Source organism: Odocoileus virginianus, chromosome 2 (genome assembly GCF_023699985.2).
Source record: "Odocoileus virginianus isolate 20LAN1187 ecotype Illinois chromosome 2, Ovbor_1.2, whole genome shotgun sequence".
NCBI lineage: Eukaryota > Metazoa > Chordata > Mammalia > Artiodactyla > Cervidae > Odocoileus > Odocoileus virginianus.
In genome coordinates, this window is record NC_069675.1 from 13509137 (window position 1) to 13535914 (window position 26778).

The window sequence follows — 26778 nt, forward strand, 5'->3', positions numbered from 1 at the left end:
TGAGTCTTTTTTTTTAAATATAAAATCTGACGTCTGCCTTTTAATAGGAGTGTTAAGACTATTTACATCTAATCTAATTATTAGTATGGTTGGTTTCACACTACCATCTTGTCAGTTGTTTTCTGCTTGTTCCATCTGTTCTTTGTTCTTATTTCAATCTTTTTCTGTCTGCTTTGGGATTAATTTTAATGACTTAATTTTATCTCCACTATTGGTTCATCAGTTATGTTCCCTTTAAAAATGTTTAATGGTTGCTTTAGAGTTTACAATGTGTGTCTTTAATTATAGTCAGTCCCTTTTGAATGATGTAAGACCTTACAACAGTATACTGCCAATTTCTTCCTCTGATTCCTTGTGCTAATTTTGTCTTATATTTTACTCTTACATATTTTGTAAACCCCACAATACTTTTTTTAAAAATCATATTTGCTTTAGACCAGAGGGTAACAAACTATGACTCTCAGATCAGTCACACGTTTCTGTAAATAAAATTTTATTGGCATACAGCCACACCCATTGTTTACCGCTACTTTCACACTACAGCTGTAGAGTTGAGTAATTCCAAGAGACCACATGGCCTGTGACACTAAAACCTTTACTATCCAGCTCTAACAAAATGTTGGCCAAGCCTTGCTTTAGGGAGTTATTTTTAGAGCAATTAGGAAGTGTGAACTTAGCCTCCTATGGAGCATCTCTGGAGCTCTTGATTTCTTTTCGTGGATCTGATTTTCTGTTTGGTACTCTCTGCCTCCTGCCTGAAGAATTTCCTTTAACATTTCTGCAGGTCTGTTGTCATTGATTTCTCTCACCTGTTGTCTTTCTGGGGAAGTATTTATTTTGCCTTCACCTTTGAAGTATATTTTCACTAGGTGTAGAATTCTGGATCAATAGCTCTTTCAGCATTTTAAAGATGCTGCTCCATTGTTTTCTGCTTGCATAGTTCCCGATGAGAGTCTATTATAATTTTCTTTGTTCTTTGAATATTATGTGCCTTTCTTCTCCCTCTGTGCCTCCCCTTCACCCAGCCCCAGCTCCACAGATTGCCTTTAAGCTTCTCTCGGTAACACTGGTTTTCACCTCATAGTCAATTAAATTAAAAGGTGTCTAGGTGATACTGGTTTTGTTTGGTATTTACTCTTCTTGGTTCTCTGGGTGTTTTGGATCTATGGTTTGATGTATTTCATTTCTTTATGCAATGCTTTACCACTATCTCTTCTTCTCTATCTAAATGTTTCTTCTGCGCTATTCTCTGACTCTTATTCTCTTGTCCAAAAGAGCAACGTGGGGACCTGTCCCCATGTACCCGTTGGTGATGCTCTGCGCCTGCATTACGGAGTGGGGCTCTGTACTGTCATCTGCCTGTCTTCCATCTCTCCCAGGAGCACCCACTGGAGGCCTGTGGGGAAAGTTTGTGAGTGAGAGCAAACTCTCCCTATGTCTGCAGCTCCCAGCTGTTTTGAACAGACACTGTCACCCACACTCAGCGGCTAGTTAAAACTTAAGCTCACTTCTTCTTCCCCACTGGTACCTGCTGGCCGCCTCCTCCCAGGGCCTACCCTCAGGTAACACAGTGAGAGCCATCTCTCCTCAAAAGGGCTTTTATTCCCCCTTGCAGTTCCTGTATGTTTGCTTCCTTGTGACCTCAGATTTCTGATGGTTTAAAAAAAAAAATTGTGATTGTGCAGCAGATCAGGGTGGGTGACATTTGTAATTTTCTGCACCATAAGTGGAAGTGGCCTTTCCACTGAGTGCCCTTTAAACTCCTGGCAGCACCCTCTTCACCGCTGCTGAGCAGTCCAGATTCGTCTCGCTGGTGGAATCATTCTCTCACTTTCCTGGATGACTGTTTCAAACTTTTCCCCCTCTCCTCCAGCAAACTCACTCTCCATTGATGAATTTGCTTCCCATTTCAGTGATAAAATCAAAAGAACCTCTCCACCAACTTCCACTGTAATACTTACTCACCTACTTGTTTGTAGTCTGCCCTCCCTCCTTTAGTGTGAAAACAGTGTGAAAATTCATGTGAAAATAGTGTGAAAATTCATGACCCCAGCAGAGATCCATACCCCTAATTATCCATCAGATCCCACCCTCTCTCATCTACTCAAGGGAATCACTCCAGCATTTCCCCCGTCCATGCTCCTTTATCATCAACTTACCCTCTCTGTCTCAAATAACAACATCTGCTTCCTTCTAAACTTTTCCAGGTATGATATATAACGGAGGCCTGTATTTGTGTAGTAATTTTACTTTCTTATAATGGTTATCCTGGGCCTTATTGCCATTTATAAAAATGGAAGAGGGCCTAATAAGCTTCCTTTGTATGCATGCTAAGTCACTTCAGTCGTTGCCAACTTTTTTGCACCCCCATGGACTGTAGCCCGCCAGGCTCCTCTGTCCATGGGATTTCTCAGGCAAAAATATTGGAGTGGGTTTCCTTCTCCAGGGGATCTTCCTGACCCAGGGATGAAACCCACATCTCTTACGTCTCCTGCATTGGTAGGAGGGTTCTTTACCACTAGTGCCACCTGAGAAGTCCAAGCTTCCTTTCAGTTCAGTTCAGTCGCTCAGTCGTGTCCAACTCTTTGCCACCCCATGAACTGCAGCACGCCAGACCTCCCTGTCCATCACCAACTTCCGGAGTCCACCCAAACCCATGTCCATTGAGTCGGTGATGCCATAGAACCATCTCATTCTCTGTCATCCCCTTCTCCTCCTGCCCCCAATCCCTCCCAGCATCAGGGTCTTTTCCAGTGGGTCAGCTCTTCACATCAGGTGGTCAAAGTATTGGAGCTACAGCTTCAACATCAGTCCTTCCAGTCCTCCCAGGACTGATCTCCTTCAGGATGGACTGGTTGGATCTCCTTGCAGTCCAAGGGACTCTCAAGAGTCTTCCCCAACACCACAGTTCAAAAGCATCAATTCATCGGTGCTCAGCTTTCTTTATAGTCCAACTCTCACATCCATACATGACTACTGGAAAAACCATAACCTTGACTAGACAGACCTTTGTTGGCAAAGTAATGTCTCTGCTTTTTAATATGCTGTCTAGGTTGGTATAACTTTCCTTCCAAAGAGTAGGTGTCTTAATTTCATGGCTGCAATCACCATCTGCAGTGATTTTGGAGCCCAGAAAAATAAAGTCAGCTTCCTTTAAACTTTTAAATTCTCTCAAATTCTATTTCTGTAGGCTCTTACATGTTGGCCTAGAGAATTCCATGTACAGAGGAGCCTGGCAGACTACAGTCCATAGGGTCGCAAAGAGTCAGACATGACTAAAGCAAGGTACATAGCACACCTTCATGTTGGCAGACAAATCATGGAAAATACTCCTTACTCCCAGCAGAGGGCACTCTCATTGTGCCCACACACTTCACAGGACGTGTGTTCCGGAGTCCAGGTGAGTTTCGGTCCGGGAAACATTTGCCTGGGGTTTCTGGTTATAATATTTCCCCAACAGGCACCTGTCTAACTGGCATTTCATGGCATGCACATGTCTTCGCATAGTTCTTTGTCGGTTGAGTTTGGCTTGAAGGGGAGGTTTCAGTAAATCATTGCTTCACACCATCAGGTAAGTTCAGATTTCCTTAGCTTGGAAACCAACCTAAGCAGAGAGATAAAAATAAACATGATCTTGAGTAACTCTTCCTGGACTTCACTGTTATACTAATAGGGTGTTAATTAGTAAAGAGCACTTAACTTTTTTACTGCCAAACTAAACAAGCAGGCTTTGTTTTTGGCTGTGGGCCCTACAACTGCATCTCAAGGTGATTTGCAAACATTAATTAAATACTTCAGTGCACACCCAAGTAGGAGGATCATCAAGCCCTTCTCCAAGATGCGGAAAACAGATGCCCTAAGCCACTCTATGGCTTATTGAAGGTTAGCATCAAGCTGGGGCTGGATTTAGAATTCTGCAAACACTTCCAAGACTCCGTACCCATTTCCCCAGACCTCTCCAGCAAGTCATCACCTTTGAGCAGACATGGATACCTCTGCCTTCAGCAGCAGCTACAGCATCAAAACACACCAGGATGTTTCTGGGTCTTGTGCCTGCTTGTCCTGTTGATACCTTTTAAACTGTCAGCTCCCCATCTCCTAATACTTGTTTGAGAAACTGTGATCTTCAAGATCTTCATTGATACTCAGACTTAGCCTGATCATTTATAGTAACTATGACTCTGTAAGTATAATCCCCACCATCATTTAATGTCCTCTCCGAAGAGGGAGGCTTTGTCTTTCCATCATGGGCAGACCCAGGTTCTGGCCCATGGAACTTGGTAGGCTCAAGCATGGGAAATACTCAGGCTCTGTGAGGAGTAAAGGGCTCCTTTCCTGAGTCTTCTATTTTCAAAAACGGAATAGTACAAGGTGGCCTTAGCAAGGAGCACCCCCCCACCCGACCCTGCCCCTCACCATCAGGCATTCCAGGACCCTGTGCCCAAGACAAACTATTTATGCTCTGCCTGGCCTGGGGGCCGTGGCTTACATGCAAACTAGGCCAGTTTCACAGACAAGGAGGTGAACCACCTCCCAGGCCCAGAGGCCAGTCTGGCTGTTGGGAGTGAGCCCTGCAGAGTATCGGGTTCAGCACTTCAGGTCTGTCTACCCTGAGACACATACTGTAATTGCAAACCTGGAGCACCTGCAAAACACCCTGGGCTTTACTGTCCGCTTCCAGGTGTGACGTCAGGCCGAGCTGTCCAGATGGACCCGGCTTCTGAGAGCAGGTTAGTGAGTCCATTCCACTGAGTTAGTAGAATATTCTCAAAGGGGTTTCATACCAGATGAGCGGGGCTTCCCAGGCAGCGCTAGTGGCAAAGCACCCGCCTACCAAAGCGGAAGATGTGAGAGACACAGTTTCAATCCCTGGGTCGGGAAGATTCCCTGGAGGAGGGCATGGCGACCCACTCCAGCATTCTTGCCTGGAGAATCCCGTGGACAGAGGAGCCTGGTGGGCTACAGTCCATAGAGTCGCACAGAGTTGGACATGACCGAAGCAACTTAGCATGCATGCATACTCCAGATGAGTAGCTTAAACTCAGGATGTAGCAAGCCACGTACAGCTCACATGTGGCTCCTCCCCCAAGAAAGAACTCCATGAGGATCCCTTCAACTTTAATTAATGAACTAAGTGGGAATCTCCGGGGAATCCTGACCCCCCCACTGGATACTCAGCAAGGGCTGCCAAACTGGGATAAGAGATGTCACCTATAGCTGTTAGCTCCCTTTCACCTGTTTCATTGCTTTCCTTACTCTCCTAAGGCAGAGCAGAACCCCATATTAATGAACCCATCACAAGCTGAGTCACCAGACTTTGGTTAATATAAGATTAGAGCCTTTAGCTGAAGCAGCTAAACATGTCTGCAAATATGTTAAGGGTTTCTGGAGCCTTTGGCAATATCTCCTATAGGTTTCCTGAATCACCAGCAGGATACGGAGGTAGCTTAAAGATTCTCAGGGGTTCTGCAACATCTGGATGCCCAAATCTTGCCAGAGTTGTGAGGTGGTTGGCACACACTGTGCATGTCTCCATGGACAGGACTGAAGCTGATGGTATGAATGACTGAGGGGACTCACTTGTGAAGATCATGGAACTCCAGCTTAATGGCCAGACAGCTTCCTTCTGCACAAATTAGGAGCAAATTTTGGTGACATAGTGCCACTTAATTGGCCCTTATAATTACTTCTGGAGTAAAGAGTTCTATGAGTGTTACACAGAGGGTTGGAATGTGTCCTATTCATTCTGCTAATGTGTGTTGAGTCAAAAGGAGGAGGGAGGGAAAAGAGGAGAGAGACTCCTAGAATTTGGTTAAAGCTGAAAGTTGAGACCCTAGGTTGCTGGCCTCATGCAGGCATAAGGCTGCAGAGATACGGACAGATCTAGAGGCATCCCCAGGGCCCACCAGCTGTATGGATAGTGTGTACTGATTTATAGTCAAACCTCCTACACAACACAATGCACAATACAAATCGCTCAGCTATTAAAAAAAAAAAAATGAAATAATGCCGTTTGCAGCAACATGGATGGACCTGGAGGTTATCGTACTGAGCAAAGTAAGTCAGAAAGAGAAAGACAAGTAGCACACGATACTACTTATGTGTGGAATCTAAAATATGACTCAAATGAACATATGACACAAATGAATGAAACAGAAACAGACTCACAGACAGAGAACAAAATTGTGGCTGCTGAACCAAAATGAGAAGAGTAAGTGTGCAGTTCCAGTGGAAATTGATAGTATTAATATTTGGCCAGAAGACCCAAGGAAAGCCTGAATCCCATCTCACCAATCCCTTCTCCTGCTGTGAGCCTCCGGAGAGTGCATCCAAACGCCGAGAAGAACAAAAGGACACTCGTGTCATTTGATAGCTGGACCAGAGTCTGATGACTTCCTGTGCAGACCTTTCTAATCACAGCCCAGCTGGAACAGGCAGTTTAGACGTTCCCTCAGCCTGAGGCTCAGTCTTGGGGTCTTTTCCCCTTCTGGTGGGTTCCATGGCATAGGAACATCCATTCATGTTGCTGTAAATGGCATTATTTCATTCCTTTTTTATGGCTGAGTAACAGTCCATTGTATATATGTACCACATCTTATTTATCCATTCATCTGAGAAGCCCTTGCTCTTAATACCTGTCCTGTTCACTTCACAAAAAAAAAAAAAAAAAGCAAAACCAGCAAAATGCTATTTTTTTTTTAGCTACCATATTTAGTAAAAATTTTAAGACAGTAACCATGAATGGGGCAGCCACAGGTATCATGAGCCCAAGCCCTCTGGAAAGCCTTGCACCCACACCTTGAATCAGCAACTTTGTTTCTGTAATAAACCCACTCCAACTCTGAAATTTACTTTAAGAAAATAACTGAAATGTGGACATAGCTTTTTAGCCCATTCTCTTGTATATATTAGTCACAGACAGGAATAATAATTTTCTCTTCTCCATTCAAACATCCATGCTCCATGTCTGGTTCATGTTTATGGCATTGTTTTAGAGCATCCAGCTCCAGGTTAACTGATTGTAATTGTTATCTGTAACCCCACCCACTTCTCTGCTCACCTGTCTACCTACTCCCTTCAAATTCCTTCAGAAAGGAGAAGGTGCTAATTTGATTGGCCAAATCCCAGGAAACTAATAGTGCACCCATCTCGGTCTATTAAAGGTACAGGCTGCCACCTCTGTCTCTCACTTAATGCACTAGAATCTTCGGCTTCACTCTGCCCTGCCCCCAACTGAGGACTGGGCTGAGCAAGCTGTTCATGACTTCCTATGCCATGGAAGGGGCACCAGAAGGGGACAAGACCCCAAGACTGAGCCTCAGGCTGAGGGAGCGTCTAAACTGCCTGCTCCAGCTGGGCTGTGATTAGAGAGGACTGCACAGGAGGTCATCAGACTCCGGCTGCTGCTGCTAAGTCGCTTCAGTCGTGTCCGACTCTGTGCGACCCCATAGACGGCAGCCCACCAGGCTCCGCCGTCCCTGGGATTCTCCAGGCAAGAATACTGGAGTGGGTTGCCATTTCCTTCTCCAGTGCATGAAAGTGAAAAGTGAAGGTGAAGTTTCTCAGTTGTGTCCGACTGTTCGCGACTCCATGGAGTGTAGCCCACCAGGTTCCTCCGTCCATGGGATTCTCCAGGCAGGAGTACTGGGTGGGTTGCCATTAATTTCTCCGATTAGACTCTGGTCCAGCTATCAAATGACACGAGTGCCCTTTTGCTCTTCTCGGCGTTTGGATGCACTCTCAGGAGGCTCACAGCAGGAGGGATTGGTGAGATGGGATACAGGATTCCCCTGGATCTTCTGGTCAAATTCTACCAATTTCCACCAGAACCATACACTTCTCATTTTGGTTCAGGCGTGCAGGATTTCACTTTCCTCCCACGCGGCGGGATCAGAGCAGTCCGCGCGCACTTCTGGACTCTGCGGTCCCTCCTCATCCTCTCTGCTTCCGCGGGCACGCGTGGCAAGGGGCTGGAACTTCTGGAGCGCCCCCCGCCCCATCCTGTCCCTGCTTCTCTCGGTCAGTCCAGAGCTGTCACCAAGGCGTGGGCTTCACAGCTTCGGGTGGCGCCAGGCCCCAGGGGCAAGCCAGATCTCGGCGCCTCTCACCTCACCCCCACCCCGCTCTGTTTTTTCCTGTTCTGGCAGGAATGGGCCGACTTTCCCTCCTGCAGTTTCATGAGGGAGAAGGAGGCAGCTCCAGATTAAGTAACGAAGAATCAACAAACCAATCCCTCTACCTGTCGGATGGCCTGCAGTCGCTGAGGATGGTAACTGCCCTCTGTGCACGCGCTGGGGAGAGGAGCCGGAGTCGAGCTCTTCTTGTTGGACCTCCGGGGCTGTCCCTTGGGCGCGTGGCCACAGAGCCCTCTGGGCAGTGATCTGGGAGCATCTCCCCGCCTTTAGAGGTGGTTATGGATGTCCATCCTGAGTGTCTCCTTCACCCCACCAGACCTCAAAGGAGACGGGGAGACGGGGATGCAAAGCTAGAGGAAATACTAAAACTTATGGCGAAATCCTCACAAGCTATTTAGACAGTTTCACGCAGCATGAATCATTACAAACTTGTCTTTCATAGAAAATAGGTGTTGGGGAATCGTAATGGCTCTGATGCTTGCAGGCAGGGGCAGAACCACGGCCACCCAACAGCAAGCAGCTTGGAAGAAGCCAAGGCAACAAGTAAAACTTCCAAAATTCGGTATTTGATCACTATGCAAATGAATTTTCGGTAAGTTTGATCTGCTTTGGAAAGTAGCTAAAGCCTCTAAAAAACTTTAACAGAAAAACACCTTGTTTTGTCCTGATTTTAACAGGGGTGTCTCATAAGTTTTTCTGTTAATTAATATGGTAGCTGTTGGTTTTACATTTCTATTATTTTTACCATATTAAGTAAGTATTCTTCTGTATATACATTTTAAAGCATTTTAACCTGTATTTTGATTTTTAACAGTATTTATAGTTAAAGCTTTATTTCTCCAAATCTATTAAAGGAAATTACTCTAACATAACCTTAGGGTTTTTTCCTCCTACACTCAGAGCTTTGCAAATGAGTCTCTTGGGAGAAGAGCAGGCATTTTGTAATTCACACACTACTTGCTTGCTATGTAAATGACAGGATCCAAGAGAAAATGGTTCTATTTCTGTTGTGTTTGGTATGTTTGTCAGAGACAGGAAATCCTAATAAAGAAAGCAAAAATTTGGTGGTGGTGGTGGTGGGGCATTTAGATTTAGATCTTGATTAGCCTTGATTTTACAAAGGCACGTTTTAAATTTACTAATTTCTGTTACCTAAGGAACATTAAAGATAGTGCTGTTCATGTCTGGAAGCTGTCTAGATAGTAGATTATCACTCAGACAAGTAACTAATTGAAATTCACCATGAAGGGAAATTAAAATTAATGGCAGTTGTTCCTTCCAGCACATTACGACATAGAGTTCACAGATCCATTTTAACTGCTCATAGCAATAAAAACAAGCCAAAATTGCCTAGACGGTCTAGAAGAAAGAACTTTTCAATGTTTTTCCATCTCTTTTTTTCTTCGAATGTTTCCTAATTAGAAAATACTTTGAAATTCCTTTGTTCTCTATGATAGATTATATCCTCTTTCCCCAGCATGTACTTGTGTACCATCATCCTGTGTTGCAGTCTTGAAAATGATGATGACTACACCCTCCACTCTTTCCTGTCTTTCATTCCTAAGCACCACACAGTGCCCACTGCCAGGAGGACCTTCCCTTCCTCTATGATTGCCCAATAGAAACCCCTGGGAATGCTGAAGACTTTGAACCAGAATTAGATATTACAGAGTAGCATTAAAATAAGTGGGCACTTACCATGGAGCCCTGATAATCCACCATTCTGTTTTATTTCTTTAGGGTAAGTTTTATTGTCTTCTCTTGGTCTTCTTTTTAACTGTGTTCAACAGTTCTGTGTACAACATATTATGTTTTGAGGCTTAGTGTGACTTCCAAAGTTCAACCTGGTGTAACTCGAATCTGTTTTCTCTGTGTTCTATTGTCTCAGGTTTGCTAGGATTCCAGGAATCTCAGTCCTTTCAAGGCTTTGATCAGGAGGTTCCCATCCATCTTGCCTGAAATTGAAGCTGCTAGCCCTCCATGCTACTCTACCCTTGCCCTGACCAGTAGACTTCTTACCAGTAGAATCCCTTCCCCTTCTGTGTGCACAGTTCTAGTTACACTGGCCAATGGAATTCATCACTGCAATTAGTCTTGCTTGTTTGAAAAGAATTTGTGATTTTGGAGTTGAAAACAGAATCTGGTTCAAGAAAATAAACTAGCATTTAGAGACTACTTAATATACCTCAGATATGCAGATGACACCACGCTTATAGCAGAAAGTGAAGAAGAACTAAAGAGCCTCTTGATGAAAGTGAAGCAGGAGAGTGAAAAAGTTGGCTTAAAACTCAACATTAAGAAAATGAAGATCATGGCATCTGGTCGCATCACTTCATGGCAAATAGATGGGGAAACAATGGAAACAGTGACAGACTTTATTTTTTGGGGCTTCAAAATCATTGCAGATGGTGACTGCAGCCATGAAATTAAAAGACGCTTGCTCCTTGGAAGAAAAGTTATGACCAACCTAGACAGCATATTAAAAAGCAGAGACATTACTTTGCCTACAAAAGTCCGTCTAGTCAAAACTTTAGTTTTTCCAGTAGTCATATATGGATGTGAGAGTTGGGCCATAAGAAAGCTGAGCTCCAAAGAATTGGTGCTTTTGAATTGTGATGTTGGAGAAGACTCTTGAGAGTCCCTGGACTGCAAGGAGATCCAACCAGTCCATCCTAAAGGAAATCAGTCCTGAATATTCATTGGAAGGACTGATGTTGAAGCTGAAACTCCAATACCTTGGCCACCTGGTGCAAAGAACTGACTCATTTGATAAGACCCTGATGCTGGGAATGATTGAAGGCGGGAGGAGAAGGGGATGACAGAGGATGAGATGGTTGGATGGCATCACTGACTCAATGGACATGAGTTTGAGTAAGCTCCGGGAGTTTGTGATGGACAGGGAAGCCTGGTGTACTGCAGTCCATGGGGTCGCAAAGAGTCGGACACGACTGAGTGACTGAACTGAACTGAATATCTCATGCACAGATTATAAAACCTTTGATCAACTCATCTCATTTAATTTAACCTGAAAAACAAATGTACAAGGTGTCTGCTTTTTATGGAAGTATAAAATCATCTTCTAAACCTTCCCAAGGTCACTTGTATACTCAGGAACAATGATTTGGGTTTCAAAGCCCATGCGCTTTCTCTCACCAAGCTGACAAAGGTTAGGCATTTGGAAACAAGGCAAAAGTGGATAAAATAACATGGGATCAAACAGACTGCCTTGAGGTAAAGCCTAAAGAACCATGGAGAGTTATAACAATGTGAATCATTACAAGTGTTAATAATAATTGAAAAAATAATGGAAGAGTTATGATGTGTCAGGCATTGGAATTCTAACCGCCTTACCACTAGGCAGGTGCCGTTGTTTTCACAGGCGTCACCGAGGACTGGGGAGGTTGGGTGTCTCACTCAGGTCCTCTAGTCTGGGTCGGTCTTCCCACCTCCAGTCAGGTGCTCCCACCGCTCTGTCCACTGGAGTGTGGTGTGTTCAGACACTGCTGGGAACACAGTGTGGTGTTCGTGTCTGCAGCCATGCCTGCAGCTGTGCTGATTCTCAGGTGGGATTAGGTGGGGGGAGTAAAATTGTCAAGGCTGGAACTTAAAAGTTCATCTCTTTGCTGTGTCTGACTCTTTGCGACCCCATGGACTGAAGCCCACCAGGCTCCTCTGTCCGTGGGATTCTCCAAGCAAGAATACTGGAGTGGGTAGCCATCCCATTCTCCAGGGCATCTTCCTGACCTAGGGGTCAAATCCCGGTTTCCTGCATGGCAGGCAGATTCTGTACTGTCTGAACCACGAGGGAAGCCCTAAGAACGCTCCATTGTTTCACCACTCTAGGTCTTTCTTCCAATTCCACATCACCTCTAAGCCCACTTTTATGTCAAAGGGTGAGAGCGCCTGGAAAACAAGAGTCATTAAACCCAGGTATGTTTTCAGTTAAAAAAAGCTGGAAATAGAACTGCCATATGACCCAGCAATCCCACTTCTGGGCATACACACTGAGGAAACCAGATCTGAAAGAGACACGTGCACCCCAATGTTCATCGCAGCACTGTTTATAATAGCCAGGACATGAAAGCAACCTAGATGCCCATCAGCAGATGAATGGATGAGGAAGCTGTGGTACATATACACCGTGGAATATTACTCAGCCATTAAAAAGAATTCATTTGAATCAGTTCTAATGAGATGGATGAAACTGGAGCCCATTATACAGAGCGAAGTAAGCCAGAAAGATAAAGACCATTACAGTATACTAACACATATATATGGAATTTAGAAAGATGGTAACGATAACCCTATATGCAAAACAGAAAAAGAGACTCAGATGTATAGAACAGACTTGTGGACTCTGGGAGAAGGCGAGGGTGGGATGTTTCAAGAGAACAGCATCGAAACATGTATATTATCTAGGGCGAAACAGATCACCAGCCCAGGTTGGGTGCATGAGACAAGTGCTCGGGCCTTGTGCACTGGGAAGACCCAGAGGGATCGGGTGGAGAGGGAGGTGGGAGGGGGGACCGGGATGGGGAATACATGTAAATCCATGGCTAATTCATTTCAATGTATGACAAAAACCACTGCAATGATGTAAAGTAATTAGCCTCCAACTAATAAAAATAAATGGAAAAAAAAAAAGCAAACAGGACTTCCAATTTGAGAAGGAGCAAATTTGTGTAATTCAGACCAAATCTCTCATTGAGGACAAGGAGAAAAGCTGAGTAAAGCTGTAAATCATGAGTTCATTTGATGATACTTAAACCAAACAAAGCAAAACTTCATTGTTCCTTTTTGGAAGATACTAGAAAATAAACTCATCACTCTAAAATCTGATAAATGAAAGGGAAAAAATCAAGCATTCTTCTTTGATTTTCCTTTACATGGCAACCAATAGTTGATAAAAAGAAGTTTCTCTTTATAGTATTCTTAATAGTCCAGCTAATAAGCTAAGAGGCATAATTGCATTAGAATATCACCATTTCACAGTCCCCATTGAATAAATGGGTTTGAGTATTAATTATAAATGATGGCTAACATCACAAAAAGAGAGACAATCAGGGTAAGTTTAGATGGCACAAAGCTTACTGTTCTGACTGAGATTCAGCCAGTTTTTCTTGCATAAATTCACCCAGAGTTCCCAAAAGCCCTTAGTTGATTTCCAGAGTTTCAAAAGTATTTATTCTAATACTTTTTGCACTTTCGATTGTTCCTTTTGTGAAGGGGTGAATTTTCCAAGGTCTTTACTCCACTTTCAATAATGGCACTCAGATTTTGTTTATTTTTAAAATATATCTGTCCAGACATTTCACAGTAAAGGAGACACAAAGTATATGAAATATACTCTCAAATATATGAAAAGATGCTCAACCCCCATTATGAAATGATGTCAAAAACTTTTTGTAAGCATTTACAATAAAACAGTGATTGTAACGATATTAATGTATTGTCTGAGTCTGATATAATATCTGAAAAGGATGAAATAAATATTAAGACACAGTTTCAAAAAAAAGAATAAAGAAAAACTGGTCATATCTATTCAGGCTAAAGATAATTGCAATGAATATATTAGTGGGTTCCCGGTCAATACTGTTCTCATGCAAGTAGACAGATGGGCTGATGACCGACTATGGCAGAATATTTGAAGAGATAATGGTTGAAAACTTCCTAAATTTAATGAAAAACATTGATCTACACATTTGAGAAGCTCAGTGAATATAAGTATAGGAAATTCATAGAGATCTATATCTAGTAATAAAATGGAACTGTCAAAGCCAAAGACAAAAGGAAAATTGTTGAGATTAGAATTCATATAGTGTCCTTACTACAATAAAAATTTTTTATATTTAAATTTTTAATATTTTAAAATTTAATGTTTCTAATATTTAACTTTTAATTTAGAATTTTTAAAAACAAAGAAGGAAAAATTAAGACATTTCAAGATAAACAACAATTGTGAATTCGTCACTAACATTCTTGCCCTAAAGGAAATACTAAAGGACATTCTTCAGGCACTAAAGGACTCTAGGTAGTAACTTAAATCAACAAGAAGAAATAAAGATCACTAGTAAAAGGAACTATGTAAGTAAATATAAAAGACAGTAAATGTATTTTTTTTCTTTGTAACTCTTTTTTCCCTTATTTAAAAGACAACTGCTTAAAACAATACTTATAAATCTATACTGATAGACACAATATGTATAAAGATATTATTTGCAACAATAACAATACAAAGGAGATGTGGGATTGGATCTATATAAGAGTAAAGATTTTAGATGCTATTGAAATTAAATTAGTATTAATCTGAACTAGACTGTTATAAATTAAGATGTTAATTGTTTAGCACAAAAGAAGGCAGTAATAGAGGAATAGAAGGACAAAAATGACATATGTAGAAAAGAAATAATAAAATGAGAGCCATAAATTGTTTCTTATCAGTAGTTATATTAAATGCTAACGGATTAAATTCTTCAGCTAAAAGATGGGAATACAACTATATGCTGCCTAGATTCAAAGAGACAAATAGGTTGAAAGTACAAGGGTGGAAAAAGGTGTATCATTCAAATACCAACCAAAAGAGAGCCAGGGTGGCTATATCAGACAAAATAGACTTTAAGACAAAAATTGTTGTTGAAGACAAAGAAGAACATTTTATAGTCATAAAAGGGACAATCCATAAAACATTTATATGTGATCCTAACAGCAGAGCCCCAAAACACATGAAGTAAAAAGGGATAGATATGAAGGGAGAAATAGACAATTCTGAAGTACTTGGAGACTTCAGTACCCCATTTCAATAATGGTGTGGTACAGTAAGAAATAGATTTGATCCTCTTCCTCAGTTCTTGGTACAAAGCTGGTAAAACCGTTGCAATTTCCTGATAGGAGTGTCTTTTGTTATTCATAAGGAGCCTCATTTGAGAACACCCAAGTTTATGCTAATTAAGGTAACTCAGGGTGCAGTTCCTACCTCCTGCAGCCTCAGGATGGAGTTGGTTGCCAGAAAGACCAAGTGATTAGGGTTGGGACTTTCAGCCTGACTCATTGATCCCAGGGAAGGGAGTGGTGCTAGAGATTAAAGTTCTATAAAAACTCTGGATCGACAAGATTTGATGAGCTTCTGGATTGGTGAGTAAATGCTCATGGTGGGAGAGTGGCCACCTCTGCTCCGTGGAGAACGGAGCTCCTGCACTTGGAGCACTTCCAAACTCTGCCCTATGTACTTCCCCATCTGGCTGTTCCTCTGTATCCTTTATAACGAATTGGTCAGTGTAAGTAAATGTTTCTCTGAATTCTGTGAGCCAGTGTAAGTAAATGTTTCTCTGAATTCCGTGAGCCAGGCTTGCAAATTAATCAAACTCAAGGAGAGGTTTGTGGGACCCTCTGACTTATAACTAGTCAATCAGAGGCACAGGTAACAACCTGGACTTGTGATTGGTGCCTGATGTGGGAGCAGTCTTGTGAAGACTGAACCCTTGACTTGTGGAATCTGACACTATCTCCAGGTTGATAGTGTCAGAATTGAGTCAAATTTGTGGGACACTCAGTCAGTGTCCACTGAGAATTGGAGAATTGCTTGGTGGTATTGTAAAACACTCCACAAATGGATAGAACAACTAGACAGGAGATCATCAAGAAAACAGAAGACTTGAATAATACTACTAACCAACTAGGCCTAACAGACATCTGTAGAACATACCACTCAACAACAGCAGAACACACATTCTTCTGAGAGCACATGGAACACTCTCTAGGGTGGACCATATGTCAGGCCATAAAACAAAGCTCAATAAACATAAAAGGACTGGACTCAAACAAGGTATGTTCTCTGTCCAGAGCGGAACTGAATTGGAAATTACTAGCAGAAGGAAATTTGGGACATTCACAATGTGTGGAAATTAAGTAATAAGTAGTGGGTCAAAGAAAAAATAATAAGAGAAATTAGAAAATACCTTGAAATGAATGAAAATGAAAATACAATATACATTATGGGATGTTGTGAAAGCTAAACTGTGTGTGGAAAGCTACTTATAGCTGAAAATGCCTGCACTACAAAAGAAGGATCTCAAATACAAATCCTAATATTGTACCTTAATATATCAGAAAAAAGACCAAACCAAACCCAGAGTAAGCAAAGGGAAGGAAATAATAAAAATTAGGACAGAAATAAACAAAGTAGAGAATAGAAAAACAACACAGAAAATGAATGAAATCAAAAGTTGATTCTTTGAAAAGAACAACAAAATCGACAGACCTTTAGCTAGACTAATCAAGTTAAAAGAGAGATGATTCAAATTACTAAAATCAGGAAAGAAAGAGGGGATATTATTACTCACTTTATAGAAACAAAAGTAATTATAGGAGACTATGATGAATTGTATGCCAACAAAATAGAAAGCCTAGATGAACTGGATAAATTCCTACAAAGATACAAACTACCAAAAATTACTCAACGATAAATAGAAAATCTGCATAGACCTATAACAAGAAAATGATTTAATCAGCAATCAAAAAATTCCTGCAAAGGAACTCCCAGGACCAGATGGCTTCACCAGTGAATTCTACCAGATTTTCAAAGATGAATTAACACCAATTTATCACAATCTCTTCCCCAAAAATAGAAGAGGAGAGAATACCTCCTAACTCATTCTACGAGGTCAGTGTTACCTTGATACCAAAATCAGACAAAGATATCCTAAGGAAGGAAAACTACAGACCAATATCTCTTATGAATATAGAAGCAAATATTTTCAACCAAATACTAACAAATTAAATCCAGCAGCATATAAAAGGGATTTATTCCAGGAATGAAATTTCATTCAATATAGGGAAATGAGTCAATGTAATATACCAGGTTAACAGACTAAAGCAGGAAAAATCCATATGATCATCTCAATAGATGCAGACAAAGCATTTGACAAAATCTAATACCCTTTATGAAAATGTTCAGTACACTAGGAATAGAAAGAAACTTCTTCAGACTGATAAAGGGCATCTGTGAAAAGTCCACAGCTTACAACATACTTAAATGGGGGAAAGACTGAAAGTTCTCCTGCTAAATTAGGAATAAGACAAGGATGTCAGCTCTCTCCATTTCTGTTCAACATTGTCCTGGAAATTCTAGTAAGGGCCATTAGACAAGGAAAAAAATACAAGGCATTCAGATTGGCAAGGAGGAACTAAAACTATATTTGCAGGTGACATGATTGTGACCTTGAAAGACAGGTGCTGGACTGGTCCCTGCCCATCTTCTAGCCTCATTAGCTTCTGTTGAGGAGCAGTTTAGCCATGAGGTCTTGACATCCTCCTGCTCCCCAGCAGTACCTATGACTGAGGTGAGGCTGCCAGTTGTCAGGTTCACACTACCTTTCTCCTCCTGTCCCAAGGATAGGGCCTCTTTGGGTTGGCTGACCCTCTTGCCCATCCTGCTGCACCACATGGGGGACACAGTCCTCTGGGAAGCTGTCCTCGGGTCTACCCACCAAGAGGCCTCACTCAGTCATGGATACACCACATCCCAGGTGCCACTTTGAAGGTAGATCTTTTAACCTCCCCGGCTACCCCTGGTGGTGCCAGACCCCAGCTTTCCCAGAAAGAGAAAGAACGAGCAAGCTTTTTGAGTCAGGACATGGAGAGAAGGCCATGTGAAGTTGCGCAGAGCCTGAAGACAGGGGGGTGCAGACACTAGTTTATAATGGATCGGTATTCCAAGGGATAATTCCCATCCCATTATTGGAAAAGGTTGGGAAGGGCAGTGTCTGTGGAGGAAAGAATCAGAGAAGAAATCACAGCATGGTGTGGATGGGACAGATGTGAAAGGTTTCACCGGCAGAGGGAACGGAGCAGACCATGGCAGGGAGAAGGCTGGTGCAGGAGCATCCCGGCTGTGAGGGGCCCAAGTAGCAGAGGCCCGAAGAGGCACACAGTTTGGGGGCCTGGTCAGCAGCACGAATTCTTTGCTCAGGGTTATAGATAGATTAGTGTCCAAAGAGAGATAGCTAGAGACCAGGCACCAGTGGGACTAGCACCAACCCTGGGGTTTGGAGAAAGAGGTTTAGTAGCTTCAAAGGAGTTCACTTTATGAAAGAAAGGGCAACATTTCTGCTTAAAAAATTCCAACGTGTCATTCACTTACTGTTCTTCACAGAAACCATTTTCTAACCTCCATCTTTCACCTGCAGCAGGAACAGGAAGTTGATTGGAAGAGCCGGCAAGCGCATTCCCAGTGCCGGGCAGTTGTGCAGCTCAATTCAAATCAGTTCTATTCAACACAGATATCTTGACTACTCCCTCATTCTCAGCATGATGCTATCACTATAGATTCAACAGGATGTCTCATAATTGTGAACCTTTCCATCAAAACCATTGATTAAATGTGAAAATAAGTGGGTTTACTTGTTATTCCTTTTCTTCATATATATTTATAAATCAGAAAAAGGTCTTGGTCAGATCACGTGTCCTGACTTTGGGCTCAGAAAAAAGACCAAAACATCAACTCCCTGTTTATATAAATAATGTAGTGACTGAGGTCCAGTCTGCCAGGTCTCACCAGAGTCAGGGCAGGAACAAGTGTAAAAATGGGTGCTATTGGCAGTGAGCATTGTGAGTTCAAAGACAACGAGCTGTGCCGGGTTCAAAAGCTATAAAAGTGAAAACTGTTCTTCCCACCCCAAGCCACTGGGCAAATACCCACTTGCCCTCTGAGGTCATTCAGTCTAGAGCTGCAAATTTTTATGATGTCTAAACAGGCACTCTGAGCAGAAAGAAACAACAGGCACATCACTTGATGGATTTCTTTGGATATAGTGGGAAGAGTATGTATAGGTTTCCAGGTCACAAAGCTTAGGTTCTAATAATCCCAGCCCCACCACTGAGACTGGAGTGGTCATAGGAAGCTCCTCAAGCTGCTTGACTGCACATTCCCTTCTGTGAAAGGGGTTGCTCAGATCTGCTTCACAGGTTGTTGGGAAGATTAGGGAAAGGTCTATTCAAGAGTGTGTCCACATGCATGTGTGCATGCTCATTTGCTCAGTTGTATCCGACTCTTAGAGACACCATGGACTATAGCCTGCCAGGCTCCTCTGTCCATGGGATTCTCCAGGCAAGAATACTGGAGTGGGTTGCCATGCTCTCCTCCAGGAGATTGAACCCAGGTCTCCTGCCTCTCCTGCATTGTAGTCCGATTCTTTACCACTGAGCCACCAGAGAAGATCATGACCACATCAGATGTTAAATAGCATCTGTTCTTGTTCCTTCCTATAGTGGAAGGAAGAGATGATCTGAGGTAATTTGGGACTAACAGAGGATTTTGCACTGGATGGGGACAAACGAATCACCCCAGACTTCCCTTACTCTTGGATTTATTTGGGTGCGCAGGCTCAAGGTTCTGTCTAAAGGGAATCTGGATGCACAATGGAGCCTTCAGCTTGAAAATATATAATTTGTTTCCCCTCTCCCTCTGCCATCGCAGCCTTCCCCGCAACCTCCTGAACAATGCATGAACTCCTCAGAAGACGTATCTTCACTGCTCCTGCAGCTCAGCCATGCTACAGCATAGGGAAACCATACATCTTGTCTCCATAGAAACTGTCATGTCCTGGAACACAGCCTGCCTTCTCTGAGTCTGGGCCCTTCACCTCCCAGGCTGACGTCAGTCTTGCCCTCCTTGGGGCTATGCGTGAACTGAAAGGGGTTCTGCAGTGAGTCCCCACCCTGGGATTTTCAATGGTCATCGTGTGGGGAGCAAGACAGTGGATGTGTCCATGGCACTAGCCGTCTCTGATGATGTGACCTGAGAACCCTCAGTTCACCAAGCCAAGTGCTGAGTTGGCGGGAGTTCCTACAATCACAGCATCCGGGCCTCCACGTGGCATAAAGAGGAGCATTGTCTCAGCAGCATAAGAGATGATTAGATGAATAAGGCTAGGAGCAAGACTGCTTATTATTACCTGACCTCAGTTGATTCTGTGCCCAAACACTGAAATATAGGCAATTCATGGAATTCTTTTCTTTCTTTCACAATAATTACACAACACAAGCTATACAAGCCTGCTGCCAGTGGTATTTGCAAATGAATATCTTACAGACCAAACTCCACATTAACATTTTTCTCTATGTTGAAAGATCATCACTAAAATGTCTTCTTTCTTTCTTTTGCCAAGCATTTATATCTGCCTTGGCCCACATGTCACAAATTACCATATGGCTGATACTGACCTGTTAGTTCAGCTGGAAAACCACATTGGCTGTTAATAATAGGTTGCCATTGGCAGTTCCATGTAGCCAACATGAGTTGAGTCCTGACGTCCAACTCATGACCCCTTACCTCATCATGGTCAAGCACCTCTTTTTCCAAGTCCTCAGCACTGTCTCCAAGCTCCCTATTCAACCAACCCCCTAGCTAATACACCAGCAGAAGACCTACCACCCACACTATCAAGATAATCTGGGTGGTGCCTGCCAAGTGTGTATTTCCTTTCTTGTTTCCCATCTGCGTTCGCTTTTCCTTCATCCTTACTTCCGTGTCTCCAGACTCAGAAGACCAGGTGTCTGGACTTTGTTTTAGAGCCAACACTCCCTCCATGGCAAGCAAAAAGAAAGAAAGAAAGAAGCTTGAAAACAGAAAAACAATAAAATCAATGAAACAAAGAGCTGGTTCTTTGAAAAGATCAATAATATTGACAAACTTCTAGCAAGACTGACAAATAAAAAAGAGAGAGAAGACACAAACTACCAATATCAGTTGTGAAACAGAAATATCACCACAGACTCTGCAGACATAAAAAATAAGGATATACTACAAATAACTCTACATGCACAAATCTGACAAGTTAGGTAAAATGGACCATTCCTTGAAAAACATGAACTATCACAACTTATCAATAAAAAGATAGATTTGAAGAGTCCTATAATGATTAAGAAAATTGAATCTGTACTTTTTAAACTCCCCCCCAAAAGGTCTCCAAGTCCAGATGATTTCACTAGAGAATTTTACCATTTAAGATTTAATACCATTTTACATAATGTCTTCCAGAAAACAAAAAAGAAGGAAACATTTCCCAGTTCATCTTATGAAGCTAATATTACTTCGATACCAAAACCAAAGATATTATAAAACAAGAAAAATACAGACCAGTATCCCTCAAAAAATGTAGGTGTAAAAGTTCTTAACACAGTTAAATTCAGCAATCCCTGTAAAGAATTATGACCAAGTGGAATTTATTCCAGGGTTGCAAGCAAGACTCACTGAAATCTTAAATCAGTCGATATAATCCATCAAATTATTAAAGCTAAAGAAGAAAAATCACATGATTATATCAGTTGGTGCAGGAAACACTTTTGACAAAATTCAGTACCTATTCTTGATAAAAATTCTCAGAAAAATAGAACTAGAGGAGGAATGGAGAAGAAAAGGAATGTGACAAAGAGCATCTACAAAACCTCCGGCAAACATTACTTAATGGGGACAGGGCCAGCGCTTTCTGCTAAGATTGGGAACAGGGCAAGAATGTCTCCTCCACTTTTGTTTAAGAGGGATTCAAAATTCAAGATAGAATTAGAATTGATTAAGGGATAGACACATAGATCAATGGAACAGAGAACACAGAAATAGACCCTTACAAATTTGCCCAGCTCATTTCTGACAAAGATGCAAAAGCAATTTAATAGAAGAAGGCTAGCCATTTTAACAAATGCTGGAACAATCGGATATAAAAAGCAAAGCAAAAAAAAGAAAAAAATCTATACCTAAGTCTCACATGTTATACAAAAATTAACTCAAAACTGGATTATGGATTTACACATAAAATACAAAACTGTAAGACTTAGGAAAGAAAAACACAGAAGAAAATCCTTGAGATCTAGACCAAAGGAAAGAGTTCTTAGACTTGGCCCCAAAAGCACAATTGATAAAAGGAAAAACTGATAAATTTGACATCAAATTTATTTTCATAAGTAAAGTTAAATGGATGAAAAATAAGCTACAGGGAAAACGAAAATATTTTAAAACCACTTATATGACAAAAGATTTGTATCTAGATTAGATAAAGAGGTCTTAACACTCAAGAGTAAAAAAATTAGACAATCCAATTAGAAATTAACAAAAGACATAGAGAAAAATGTTCCATTCAAGGAGATGTACAGATGATAAATAAGCACATGAAAAGTTGTTCAATGTCATTAGCCCTCAGGAAATTCAAATTAAAACCACAAGATATCACTATATACTTATCAGAATTGCTAAAACAAAAAACAATGACACCATAAAATGTGGTGAGGATGTAGAGAAACTGGATATATTGCTGATGGGAATAGAAAATGGTCCAGTCACTCTGGAAAAATGTTTGGCAATTTCTTTAAAAATTAACCTGCAAATACCGTATGCTCCAGGAATTGCACTCCTGGGTATTTATCCCAGAGGAATGATGATTTAGGTTCACACAAAATCTTGGCCTGAAATATTTATAGCAGTTTCATTCTAGTAAATTGGAATTAACCCAGATGTCTTTCAAGGGGTGAATGGTTAAACAAACTGTGATAAATCCTTTCCATGGGACACTACTACTGTGACCTAAATGTCTGTGCCATGCTCCACAATTTCATGTGTTGAAATCTTAACCCCTAAGATGATGGTACTATTAAAGGTGGGGCCTTTGGGAGGTGTGTATGTCATGAGGATAGGACCCTTATGAGTGAGACTAGTGCCTTGTAAAGAAGGCTCCAGAGGGACCCCTAGCCGCTTTCATCATGTGAGGACACAACAAGAAGGCACTGGCTAGGAACCAGAAAGCAGGCTCTTGTGAGAGCATGACCATGCTGGCAACTTGACCTTGGACTTCCCACTTCCACAGAAATAAATTTCTGTTTCTTACAGTCTATGGTATTTTGTTATAACAGCTCAAGTGGGCAAAAATAAGTATTCAACAATAAAAGGGAATTATTAATAACAGACACATGCACCAACATGGATGAATCTCCAAAGAATTTTGCTAAATGAAAAAAACCAATCCCCCAGAGTTATACACTGTATGATTCCATTTACACAACAGCCTTGAAATGTCACAATGACAAAAATGAACAGATTAGTGGCTGCCAGGAGCTAATGAGAGGACTGGGGAGGAAGTAGGTTTGGCTATGAAAGGGGAACATGAGGGCTCCTTGTGGTGATGGAAATGTTCTGTATCCTGACTCTATCAATGACAATATCATGATTGTGAAATTGTGCTACACAATTTGGAAGGAGTAACCACTGAAGAAACTGGGTAAAGGTACAGGGGATCTTTCTGCATTATTTCTTACAACTGTACGTGTATCTACACTTCTCTCAAAATAAAAAATTGAATTGAAAAATAACTGCAGAAAAAAGTGTATCCCTGTGCTCCTTGTGAGGAGTCTCAGGGAAGATGATTTGGCTTTGTGGACCAGACCAGCTGATGTGATGAAATGCCAAGGAGATGTAATAATACAGATCAGAGAGAGAGAGAAAGAGAAAAGCAGAGAGAAAGAAAGGGATGGAGAGGCAGAGAAAGGAGGAAAAAGAGGAGACATCTAGATTTAGAGCACTTCCCATGAGAAATGATGAGAAATCATAGTTTGGGCATTAGAAGAATTGTTTAGGGATTTTAGGAGATATTTTTGTCCTGTGTAACCCTATCCTCTGGGTCTAGAAGAATACTTCAGCAAAAACCTGCATTACTTGTCAATTTTTTAAAGGTGGGGGTCTATATTTCCTTGGATGTGATACCATGGCAATGATCTGCAAGGAAGCCTGGAACGTTTCAGTCATATTGGACGGTTTGTGTGGGTTTTGGACTTCAAGGTAAATTACTTCCCTAGATCTGTGCCGAGAATGAACTTTCACGTTGATCATCCAGTTGTTATGCTCATGGTACCAGGGAGCAGAGGTTGGTCTGATAGGAGTGGCACCATCCTTAGAAAGTCTCCTTCAAAAAGCAGGAAATGGGGGCCATTCTACCATCAGACTTAGGGCATGGGTGCATGGGGGCATGGTCTTTTAGGACCCAGATCTGTGAAATGGAGAACCACGCTTACGTGACTATGGCAGCAAGGCTGAGAGTCAGAGTCTCTCAGCAAGTACTGGCTAGGAATTAGCATTTGCTCAGTATTGCATATAAATGCACAGATATTAGACCCTCTCATGGATGAAGAGGTCAGCTGCAGACATGGCTGGACATGTTCAGAACCCGGGTCTGGCCGCTGGAGAGCAGAAGGTCGCTGAGGGACCAGCCATCCCGCAGACCCCCTACTGTACCCCGCACCACCATGCCGTGTTAGACAAGCCTCCCAAGGCCGCAGGGGTGGCGGACCCCGAGACTGGAAGTCAAAGAGGTTAAGCGGGCGTGTGGGGCCATGCCCTAGTGATTACCTGCGGGCACAAAGCCACAGAGTCCCGCTCTGGCCGAATGCCCGCCGCCCGAGAAACGCTCTACAGCAGAGCGGGGCGCGCTGGAATTCAGAGCTCACCGCTGTGTCAAAGGGAAGAGGGACCGGAGCAGGGTCTGCGGTCGGGACCTCAGGGCCCCTGCAACAGTTCATTCCAGGGCACAGCCCAGCGCAGTCTGCAGAGGCAGGAACAGCGGGCTCAGATAACCGCGCGACAATTAATGGTCAAGTTCACCAGAAAACCCCAATTTCCCCCAGGAAGCCCGATTACCTGTTGTTGGGGAATCTAATTCAGAAGGCGGAAGAGAAAGCGGCTCCCCTCAGGAAACCCGACTGGAGCTCACCGCGGGGACCGGAAGCGGGATGAGGACCTGGCGTCAGCCCAGCGCTGATGCAGGTGTGAGTCAGCCGGCGGAGGTCAGGTCCCCACAAGACAGGTTTGGTGGGTGGGGACGAGCCGATGGCAGAGGTAGATTGCTTTGCATGAGAAAACACAGGGGAGGAAAAAGATTTAGGGGGTGGAGAAAGAGGATGGGGAGTTTTGAGCAGCTGCTGCGAGGGGAAAAAGATTCTTGGGAGACTTTTAGGAAACACTGCCTGTCCCAGGTGGTTCAATGGTAAAGAATCCATTTGCAGGAAATGAACCTTTGATCCCTGGGTTGGGAAGATCCTATGGAAAAGGAAATGGCAACCCACTCCAGTTTCTTGCCTGGATAGTCCCATGGACAGAAGAGCCGGGTGGGCTGCAGTCTGCGGAGTCACAATGGGTCAGACACTACTGAGCGCCTGAGCATGCATACAGTGTCCATGCTGAGTAACCAGCTCTCTCGTCAGCACTTCATCAGCCACCAGCAAACACAGACCAAACACGTTTATTGAGAAGGCTCAGCTCGCCAGGGTACAGGCATGGAGTGTTTTTATTTTTTTTCAGTAACTGCTCTCCAACTGTGTACTCGGTCATACTTCCCCAGCAGCTAGCAGCTCCACTGTGGACAGCTTGTCAAGACTCCAGAACTCTTTTTTATCACTTTTCATGACTGAAACAGTCTCACTCCAGTACCAAAAACTCCAGGACAGAGTAAAGTTGTGGCCACAGCAGCTTGGAGATGAGGGTGGGCTTGGGTGTTGACCTGCCCTCCACAGGCCTACAAGTCCTGTGCTTGCCCGGCATTAAGACAGAAGAAAGAGCCCAGAGTCAGCAACAGAGTCACCAGTGGTTTAATGGATGGGGGAGCTTGCGTGTTTGAAGTCAGGTCCTGGAGTGACATCCTGTGTGTGCAGGAGGCAGGACATGGGGCCAGTCTCTGCTCCCAGAGGGAAGGGAAGATTGCCAGTTATATGAGGATGTCAGTTATATGATGTCAGGTTGGCTCATGGATTATCAGGGAAACTGAAAGAGGGGCATGCCCTTCACCACCTCTTTGATAAGAACTATCACTAGCTCGGCCTAGGGCAAGTGTGCAGAAAGGTCATTCTTGTGAGTAGGGTGCAGGTGAAGCAGGCACTGGTAGAGTAGGGGATGTAAGAGAGCAAGAGAACAGCCATCTTGCGTGGCCTGACCATACCATGGGCGATAAGGGTCACCTCTCAGGTACCTCCCATCCCCCACCATTCTGAGCCCAAGCTCTGTGGGAAGGGAGAGGAGAGGTCTGTCTTGTGGCCCCTCTGTGGATATTACTACTAGAAAAGTAGCAACTGAAGGGCCTCTGGTAGCCTCTGTGGGTCAGACATCCAAATGCTGTCCTCTCTGGGGCCTATAAGGGCTCCCCCACGCCAGTTCCCTGAATCAGGTGGTCCCCCTCTCAGAAAATATTACTAGAGTCCCCTCACCTGAAAGATGCCCAAACCTAGCCACCCTCTCTGGGAACTGTGCTCTCTGCTGAACTGTGGGAAACCCTCACAATTTTGCAGAAATGCAGTGTCCTGTGTGCGCCCTTCCAGCAGCTCTGCTATCCCTTGGCCACGACTTTCTCCAGGCTCCAGCTAGGTTAGAAGCTCTGTCATACTTTTGAACTGTCATGCTATGTCATATTTTGAACACACCATTCAAAGGCTTATCATGTCTCAGAGACAGAGCGTTACCAGGCCCCAGTGTGGAGGAGGTGGCAAGGATCCATGTTCCCTTGGGTCTCCCTCCCCTTGCGCGAGGTGCTCCATCCACCTCTCCTGCCTTGGACACCCTAGACCCACCCTGCATTTCACACTTGGCCATGGCAAAGTGTGTCTATTTTCTGTGGAT

General features: G+C 43.1%; 1 long non-coding RNA gene across 1 annotated transcript; it reads right to left on the reverse strand.

Moving 5' to 3' along the window:
* Positions 1 to 476: 476 nt before the first annotated feature.
* LOC110124379 (uncharacterized) lies at positions 477 to 26220 on the reverse strand. The gene is made up of 2 exons (XR_011491168.1): positions 24811 to 26220; positions 477 to 3604 (listed from the first exon to the last, which is right to left on the reverse strand). It is a non-coding gene; the product is annotated as an uncharacterized lncRNA (long non-coding RNA).
* Positions 26221 to 26778: the final 558 nt, after the last annotated feature.